The sequence below is a fragment of the Homarus americanus genome, unplaced genomic scaffold, assembly GCF_018991925.1.
Source record: "Homarus americanus isolate GMGI-L3 unplaced genomic scaffold, GMGI_Hamer_2.0 scaffold32583, whole genome shotgun sequence".
Lineage (NCBI taxonomy): Eukaryota > Metazoa > Arthropoda > Malacostraca > Decapoda > Nephropidae > Homarus > Homarus americanus.
Window position 1 is genome coordinate 3950814 of NW_024713129.1, and position 10843 is coordinate 3961656.

Sequence of the window (10843 nt, forward strand, 5' to 3'; positions counted from 1 at the left end):
GTCTGTTCATTGTTTGATTCCTTTAATTGCTTGACTCCAGTAATTGTTTGACTCCCGTAATTGTTTGATTCTCTTAATTGTTTGATTCCATTAATCTTTAACTCCAGTAATTGTCTGACTCCAGTAATTGTTTGACTCCCTTAATTGTTTGACTCCCGTAATTGTTATTTGATGTTTGTGTGAGTGGTGTCAGAGTTTTGTGTTATTTTTATAGTAAAGAGATGTCAATCTCGAACAGTTGTTTGTTATCCCTCGGAAAACCATGGTTCTTGACTTTCCTCTTATAAGATCCTGTTTAGGCTGGCAAGGGATTTCTATCCCTAAGTCCCAGGCCTTTACACGGGTAGTCCTCAGTGTATCCCCTGCGTGGATGTCGCCTCGCCATCTGCAGAATTACGCATTCAGCAAATACCAGGGTAGCTCATGGTAAACACCCTGATAGCTCGCTTCACTCCCCTCTCTTATATCGTCACTACCTCATAACTAAAGGTTTCCCATGGGCGGTAACACTACCCCTGTTGAACGATCGCACTGAAGAAAACAATACAAGAGTTCCTGGTGTACTACAAAAAGGACAGAATGTGCCTGTGCTGAAGCCAAAGGAGCTGGCCGAACAGGCTCGCCTTCCTGTCAAGCAAAACAAATACACTCAGCATTTTCATGTGTGTGCGCTAGCATCAGGTGTGTTCGCTGTACGTGAGGCTCCTTCCAGATAAAAGAGTTTTACAATAGGACGCACTATCACATTGCGCGTAGTCTTCACCTTAACGCGACGTAGTACAAGTCCATCATCATCAGGCCTCGCTTCAACATCCCTTCCCAAAGGCCATTGGTTCCTATGGGTATATTCTCCGGCTACGATGACCATGTCATTGTGTTGAAAGTTGCGCTGCGGTTTGAGTTGTTTTTGTCGGCTGCACAGCAGAGGCAAATATTCCTTCAACCAGCGTTTCCAGAACTGGTCTGCTAAGAACTGGGCCTGTTTCCACCTTTTTCTATATGATGTCCCAATCCGCAGACCACCTTATGGGAGGCCACGTTTTGACCCAGGCACAGGAGATGAGTGGGTCTAAGTGCCTCCAGATCATTACCATTTTCTGACACAGGAGTAATAGGCCTCTCGTTCACCGCTACTTCAACTTCACAAAAACGAGTCTGAATGAACTCGTCGTCCAACGCTTATGATCATACGAATGCTCGGAGAACCTTCCTTACCGTCCTTATCTGGCGTTCACACACGCCGCCCATGTGTGACAAGGTGGGGGGGGGGCTGAACACTCAATCCATCTGCTTCCTCAAGAAAGCATTTTGAAGATTCTCATCATGCGCCCAACTTCGTGCTGCTGATCTCAGTTTCTTATCCGTACCAACCATATTTGTCCCATTATCTGATCGTAAGCGTTCCCGAGTACCTCGGCAAAAGTGAGACAGCTAGCCAGTATCCGCGGGTGGACGCAAGAGCTGAGAGACCGGTACCGAGAGCAACAGACGGACATCCAGCACGAGAGCAAACGTCTACATGAACAAAAGTGGGCCGCCTTGGTGTGGGAGGCAGCCAACAATTACCGCGTTTCTGCTGCATTCTGGAAAGGGATCAAGCGACTGATGGGTTCCACCTCTAGCACGGTCCCTTACCTGCTCGACCAAAACAACGTGAAAATATTCCAGGAGGAAAACCAAGAACAACTACATCGGCGATAATTACGGAAGATCTTTACCATTAGTGAACAGGAGAACGAGGGCTTCGACAGGGAGTTTGAAGAGGACATTTTATGTCAGTTGCAGGACCATCAGCACCTGCTCCAGCCACTCCCACGGACTGACTTCACTAGGCTGGTGGACGGAAGTTAACTGACGGAGCGCATAGTTCTTGCAGATGTGTCAGCCGTCATAAAAGGGTTTAAAAACAAATCACCTGGTCAAAGTCACATTAACAAGAAGATCCTGGCTCAATTCCCCGACAACATGATAGAGAGGCTTGCTCATATATGCAATCCTGCCTCACCTCTGGATACTTCCCTAAGATGTTCAAAATCGTCGTTATTCGCCTCATACCAAAAGCAGGGAAGCCTCCAAACAAAGTTGAAAACCTTCGACCAATATCGTTACTAGAGGTACCTGCCAAAATCTTCGAAAAAATAGTAAACAAGCGGTTGCGGATGTATCTGGAGGACGAAGACGTGCATAATCCCCGCCAGTTCGGCTTCCGCCAATACCGAGGCATATCCACCGCCATAGCTCAGGCCTACGAGCAAATCGCCAATGCCATGACTGGTCGCCTGCAGTGCAACATAATACTGAGGGACGTCAGCAAGGCGTTTGACAAAAGTTGGCACGCGGGGCTGCAGTATAAGATCATACAACTGGGGCTACCCGAAAATCTGACGCGCCTGCCGTGCATCTTCATTACGGACCGCAGAGCCAAAATCAAGATGCAAGAACATTTTGGAGAAGAATTCTCACTCTCGAGCGGCGTGCCTCAGGGGTCTTGTCTCTCACCAACCCTTTAAACGCTCTACACGGCTGACCTGCCACCCCCAATCGTCGACAGCGATTACGTCATGTATGCCGACGATGTAACAAAGATCGTCACCTGCCCAGGAAGGTCCACGGCAAGGATGGCGCTACTCACTGCTCGGGCAATAGAGGATATCTCGGAGTATGAAAATAAATGGAAAATAAAAACAAACAAAACGAAATTCGAGGTAATACCCATAGCCAAATTCAAGCCGGCACCATTGATGATCGACGACGAAGAGATTGAGTACTCCAAACAAGGCAGACTGATCGGCCTCATCATCTCTCGGACGGGCATCATTTCCCACGTGAAGGACAGACTAAATGAAGCCAAAGTCGCCGCAGCCAAATTAAAACGTTTTAAACTGATGCCTGAGAAGATACAAGTTCACCTGTACAAGGCGCTGGTGAGGCCTGTGTTGGAATATCCACATATACCACTCGTCACACTCGGGAAGACTAGACTACAACAATTACAGAGCTTCCAAAACAAGTATTTGAGGTTATCCTGTGGCCAGGCGCCACCCTACCAGGAAACAGTGGAAACCATCCACCTAAGAAATAAAACAGAGGCCCTGAACGTCAGGTTCCATCGCCTAGGGAAGAAGGTTTGGGACAAGCTCCTGGACGACCCTCACAGCCCAGACCACCTATGCAGGGAAGACATCAACGGAGGGCGACCCCACGCCTGGTGGCCCCGGAGTCTGCCCGTACTGCAACAACCTAGCCCGCGACCCATCTCTGTCCGCCACAGTGATCCACCTTAGATTAAAACTTAGATGATATAAACTCACATTTAACAAGTCACAATCTAGTGAGTCCATAACGTAATACAGTATAAGATTTTAATAAACTTGGAATTGTAAAATCAATCTAGTCATTGTCTACTAAAGTAACCATTGTACAACCTCATCCTAAGTTAGCTAAGTTACCCAACAAACTCTGTAATATGTAAAACAAGGGGTGTCGTCCCTCTCTGTTTAAGTCATTAAACTTCTTTTCCAACCTTTCCCCCCACGACTAGATGTTGTGACTTCTCCATCCCTCGTGTCTAGCTGTGCCTTGAGCCCCAGCATGACTTCCATCCTTTCCCCACCTTGACCTAAAAAAAAAAAAAAAAAAAAAAAAAGGAACAGTGAATCCTATTTTCATTGTCCGTCACCCTCACGTAAGAGGCCATACCATAAGCCGCTTGTGACGCATCGCAGAATATGTGCAATTGGAGTGAGACGATTTTACCAAATTCCTTGGGTTTGTAACACCTAGGAATGCAGAGTTTTGCAAGTTGTCTAGCCACGCCTTCTATGTTGTGTTGTTGTGTCCCAGCAGTGGTTCGTCCAATCCTTTCTTTCTTCGGCATTCATCTAGGAACGATAGTTTTGCCTTGATGGTGAACTGAGCAATGAACCCGAGAGGGTCATAGATTGAACTGACAACACTCAATAAACCCGTTTTTGTAGGATGCTTATATTGTACTTGAACCTTGACTGCAAATTGATCATTCTCGAGGTCCCATATGACTTCTAGGGCCTTTTCTACTCGTATTAGTTGTCGACTTAGGTTGAGCTCCTTTATCCCTATGTGTCTCTCTTCAAGCGGGATGGAACTGAGAACGCCCTTGTGATCTCTTGCCCATTTTGTAAGTCGACAGCGAGCAACTGCTGTAGGTGTCGAGCCATCTTTGTCGCTTCATCTGGAGTGTCTACCGACAGGAGCAAGTCATCCACATACAGGTTGTGTTTTGCTTGAACAACAGTTGCCCGAAACTCTAGTCCGTAATCACGAAAGGTACGTCTCTGCGTACACTGTACATGAAGGGCTCCACACCTTCATTCTATGCGAGCACGGAGTTCGAGTCAAGTCTTCACTGACTCACCACAAAAACCTCAAAGCGTCTCGGTGTTCAGGTGTAACTCTAATCTGATGGAACTTGGCTTCAATATCGGCCATGAGTGCAATTCTTCCTTGTCGAAATCACATCAGGACTCGTAACAATTTGTTGTTGAGGTCCGGCCCTTGTAGTATTCGGGTGTTTAATGACGTGTTGTCGTACTTAGCGGCGCAATCGATAACGATCCTTAATTTATCTGGCTTGTTGGGATTCAACACCGGATGATGTGGAAGGTACCACGTCCTACCTGGATTGGAAATCTTCGGTTTAGCCCTGGTGAAGCCACGAATCTTTAGTCAGGCTTCCCCTGAGACTCTTTAGTCGATGCACAGCCATGAGTTTATTGCCAGGAATCTCTGACTCTTTTTCCCGGAATGGTATTGGGAATTGATAGTGTTCTCCTACCTTGGTGCCGGTGAGTGTCCACAATTCCAACACACTCTTGTTTTCCACCGAGTGAGCGATACTTCTGTTACCTCGGGTATGATCGCCGTCTAACTCTCAAAAAAGCCTGACTTGCCTCTCCAAATGCGTCTCTTGAGTCTCGGTGGTCCTTGTTGGCAAACACTCTATAATATAGGACTTCATTTTGTATCCCATGGGTCCGTTCACTGTCCATCCTAGGCGCGTCCGAACCGCGAAAAGGGCTCCGTCACCTCCTACCCTTATCTCTAGAAGTATAAATGCCTGTGGAGCATTTTGACCAATTAGTAATTCCACTGAGCCATTCCAATCAAGCGCTATTACTCCCCGAAGGTGGTCACGTCCCGAAATATCACGTGCGGTAGCTACCAATTCTTGCAATGTCGACGGAAGCCTGTCGATAACTAGTACTCTTGGCAGGGGGACTGTTTGCCTTCGCTTCATACCAACACTGCCAGCCTCCAGGTCAACTTCGGTTGCCCATTAGGTCGATTCATGTATCGGTGTTCCAACGAAAAGGTGCACCTTCTTCCCTTCTACGCCCATTTTCCTCGCTAACCTTTGGGTACAAAACTTATTTGTCACTACCAGAATCGAGAAGTGCCATTGTCCTGACTGTAGTCCCTTCACAGTTTCCTGTTCCACGTAAGTTGACGTCCATCACAGGCAAGATGATCCGAGGTATTTCGAGTTGTTAGGATTCGGCATCATCTTCCATCTTGGCCCGGTTTTTGCTTGATCCAATTGTGTAAACAATACGTTTCTGCTCGATCGTGTAATCGCCAATTAAGACGACTATGGGCTTGCAGAATAGCGAAACTCGTTACTATGGACTCTATTTAATTCGGTCATAACCTGTCAATACAAATTATACATCAATGAATCACTTCCTTAACACATAATATAAAGTCTTAACGTAATTATTGTAGACACATATACTGTATTAAAGAATATGTAATAATAGGATAAGTAATTCTCTTGTATGTAAACCCTGCGTAGACGGCCACACGCCATCTGCAGAATCTTGTATTCAACAAATACCAGGGTAGCTCAGGGTAAACACCCTCATAGCTCGCTTCACTCCCCTCTCTTATATCTTCACTACCTCGTAACCAAAAACTATTTTCTAACAAGTTATTAACACCGTCCACGTGGTTTCCCATGGGCAGTAACACTCCCCTCTTTGAGCTTGCGCGGTGTAAAAAACAAAAACAAAGGACAAACAATACAAGAGATCCTGGTGTACTGCAAAAATGGGCAGAAGAGGCTCACCTTCTCGTCAAGCAAAAAAAAAAAAAAGAAAAATAAAAACATAATTCCATGTCTATACACCAGCATTAGGTGTGTTCACTGTAAGTGAGGCTCCTTCCAGATAACAGAGTCTTACAACAGAGCGCACAATCACATTGCACGCAGTCTTCATCTTAACGCGACGTACAAGCCCATCATCATTAGGCCTCGTTTCAACAACCCTTCCCAAAGGCCAATGGTTCCTATGGGTATATTCTCCGGCTACGATGACCATGTCATTACGTTGAAAGTTGCTCTGCAGTTTGGGCTGTCTTGTCGGCTGCATAGCAGAGGCAAGTATTTCTTCAACCAGCGTTTCCAGAACTGGTCTGCTAAGAACTGTGTGTGTTTCCACCCTTTTTTATATGATGCCCCAATCTGCAGACCACCTGATGGGAGGCCATGTTTTGACCCCAGGCACAGGAGGATGAGTGGGTGTGAGTACATCCAGATCATTGACATCTTCTGACACAGGAGGAGTAGGCCTCTCGTTCACCACTACTTCAACTTCACAAAAAAGCGCCTGAAGGCGCTCGTCGTCCAACGCTTGTGATCCGACGATCGCTCGGAGAACCTTTCCCATACACCGCCCATGAGTGACGTGGTGGGGGGCTTGAACACCCAGTCTATCTGCTTCCTCAATAAAGCATTTTTAAGACTCTGATCGTGTGCCCAACTTCGTGCTGCTGATTTCAGTTTTTTATCCGCACCAACCGTGTTCGTCCCATTTTCCGATCGTAAGCGTTCCGGAGTGCCTTGGGGGGCTGAGAATCTTACAATGGCATTAAGGAAGGCGTCCGCGTCGAACGATGCAAGGACCTCAAGATGTACGGCCCGGGTGGTCAAACACGTGAATAGACGATCCCATCTCTTGAGGCTCTACGTAGAGCCAGGTGATTTTGTTTAGTAGCCTGCGACCCCTGGGAATCCAAACTTTCTGTCTCAAACACGCCAGTGTGTGTTCCCTTCCTGATTGTCCAGCCTGATTCTCACATACCTCTCGAACTATGATTTCAGTGATGTAATGCTTGTAAGGAAGCAATTTGGGATACCGATTCTCAAGGCTAATAGGTGCATTCTTCATTCATCTACCTACAGGTTATTCTGATAGTCCATCCTCGCTCAAACACGTCTCCAGGTTGTAAATCCTACCTTGTTTACTCTGTCCACTCCCAGTAAGAGCCTTTGTCTCCTCTTGATAACACTCCCTTAGCACTGAGCGTAAATGACAACTTTTGCCTCATTCAACTCCGCTACACTTAATCAGGTTTGCATGTCTTTCTGGCGTCCTCTTTCTCGAAGCCATTTTATGAATTTTTTGAGCCAGGCTACTCCCTACAGCAGGTAGGTCCAGGATGACTGGCCCCTTTTCGTAGCAGGCGTATTTGTACACAGATCTTGGCAAATAACTTATCTCGTTTCAGGTCCCACATAACACTCCGTTTTTGTCCAATTAGACGCCTCTCCGCCAGGATTTTTATTGTTTGGACATTTAGGGTGATCATTGCGGAAAGATGTGGGGAGCTGATACTGCCCAGTGGCCTCAGTGCCGGTGGTCGAGTACAGCTCTAGAACTCTCCCATCATTCTCTGATAATGAAATGTCGCCATCTTCCTTGAAGCAATCAGCCTCGCACACCTCGTCAAATATAGACCGAGCTCTTTGTAGCCCATGGGATCACTAATGTTCCTATAGGATGTGTCGTAACCGCAAATGGGCCCCATTCCTCCCTGTTCTACATTCAAGTGGCGTCAGTGCATGTGAGACATATTGATAAATCAGTAGCTCCATTCCTTCACCATGATCATCAGGTGCCTCAATTCCATGAAGATCATCCATCTTTCAACATCATGAGGCATAGCCACCTATTTCGTCCGAACTACAGGAAATCTTTCAACAATCAGCACCGTGGGTAGGAGAACAGTATGACCCCGCCTCCTTAAGATTAGTGTACGTCATGCCGGTTTTCTGGTCTGCTAATTTCTGTATAGCCCTCCCATCATTTGTTTTCAATATTGGTCCACTCAATAGTCGCACACAACAGGTATTGGGCCTTAACTATGGGCCTCGTAGACACAAAGCAGGTATTTGGCCTTAACTATGGGCCTTGTAGACACACAACAGGTATTGGGCCTTAACTATGGGCTTCATAGACACACAACAGGTATTGGGCCATAACTGTGGGTTTCATAGACACACAACAGGTATTGGGCCTAACTATGGGTTTTTGACACACAGCAGGTATTAGGCCCTAACCATGGGCTTCATGGTCACACAGCAGGTATTGGGCCTTAACTTATGGGCCCTGTAGACACAACAGGTATTGGGCCTTAACTATGGGCTTTGTAAAACACAACAGGTATGGGCCATAACTGTGGGCTTCATGGTAAACATAACAGGTATTGGGCCTTAACTATGGGCTTCATGGTCACACATTGTGCAGGTATTAGGCCTTAACATATGGGCCCTGTAGACACACAACAGGTATTGGGCCTTAACTAAGGGCTCAGACACACAGGTATTGAGCCTTAACTATGGGCTTCAGAGATTAACAGTTAACAGGATTAGGCCTTAACTATGGGCCCTCGTAGACACAACAGGTATTAGGCCTAGTATTGGGCCAACAGGTACTTACCTAAGGGCTTTCTGTAGACACAACAGGTATTGAGCCTTAACTATGGGCTTCTGTAGACACACAACAGGTATTTGGCCTTAACTATGGGGGCCTGTAGACACACACAAATAGTAATATTGGGCCTTAACTATGGGCATAACTATGGGCCCGTAGACACACAACAGGTATTGGGCCTTAACTACGGGCCTCGTAGTCTTAACTACGGGCCCGTAGACACACAACAGGTATTGGGCCTTAACTATGGGCCATGTGGTCACACAACAGGTATTGGGCCCTTAACTATGGGCCTGTAGACACAGCCAACAGGTATTGGGCCTTAACTATGGGCCACGTGGTCACACAACAGGTGGTTGGGCCTTAACTATGGGCCCTGTAGACACAGACAACAGGTATTGGGCCTAACTACGGGCCTCGTAGACACACAACAGGTATTGGGCCTTAACTATGGGCTTCTGTGGTCACACAGCAGGTATTGGGCCTTAACTACGGGCCTCGTAGACACAACAGGTATTGGGCCTTAACTATGGGGCTTGTAGCTACCACAACAGGTCTGGGCCTTATGGGCCTGTGGTCACACAGGTATTGGGCTCCAACTATGGGCCTGTAGACACACAACAGTATTAGGCCTTAACTATGAACTTCTGTAGACACACAACAGGGGCCCAACTATGGGCCTCGGGAGACATACAACTATTGGGCTTGTAAACACACAACAGGTATTGGGCCTTAACTATGGGTTTCGTGGACACACAGCAGGTATTGGGCCTTAACTATGGGCCTTGTAGACACACAGCAGGTATTGAGCCTTAACTATGGGCTTCGTTGACACACAACAGGTATTGGGCCTTAACTTTGGGCTTCGTTGACACAGCAGGTATTGGGCCATAACTATGGGCTTCGTAGACACACAACATGTATTGGGCCTTAACTATGGGCCTCGTAGACACACAACAGGTATTGTAAAACAGCAGCATAACATCATCATATTGAGCATCACAACATAGTATTAATTTTGAGCAACACAGCATAGTATTATATATGAGTATGACAGCATAATATTATATTTGAGCATCGGAGCATAGTGTTATACATGAACATCAGCATAGTATTATATATGAGCATAACAGCATAATATTCAATTTGAGCCTCACAGCATAGTATTATACATGAATATCAGCATAATATTTTATGCGTATAACAGCATAATGTTATGTGAGCATAACAGCATAATATTATATTTGAGCCTCACAGCATAGCATTATACATGAACATCAGCATAATATTATATGCGCATAACAGCATAATGTTATATGAGCATAACAGCATAATATTATATTTGAGCATCACAGCATAGTATAATACATAAACATCAGCATAGAATTATATAGAGCATCGCAGCATTGTATTATATTTGAGCATCACAGCACAGTGTTGTATATGAACGTCACAGCATATTAAAATATGAGCAGAACAGCACAGTAAAAAAAAAAAAATATATATGTATATGTATGTATATAACATATATATATATATATATATATATATATATATATATATATATATATATATATATATATATATATATATATATATATATATACATATATATATATATATATATACCACACACACACACACACACACACACACACACACACACACACACACACACACACACACACACACACACACACACACACACACCACACACACACACACACACACACACACACACACACACACACACACACACACACACACACACACACAACACACAACACACACACACAACACACACACACACACACACACACACACACACACACACACACACACACACACACAACACACACATATATATATATATATATATATATATATATATATATATATATATATATATATATATATATATATATATATATATATATATATATATATATATATATATATATATATATATATATATATATATATATATATATATATATATATATATATATATATATATATATATATATATATATATATATATATATATATATATATATATATATATATATATATATATATATACATATATATAT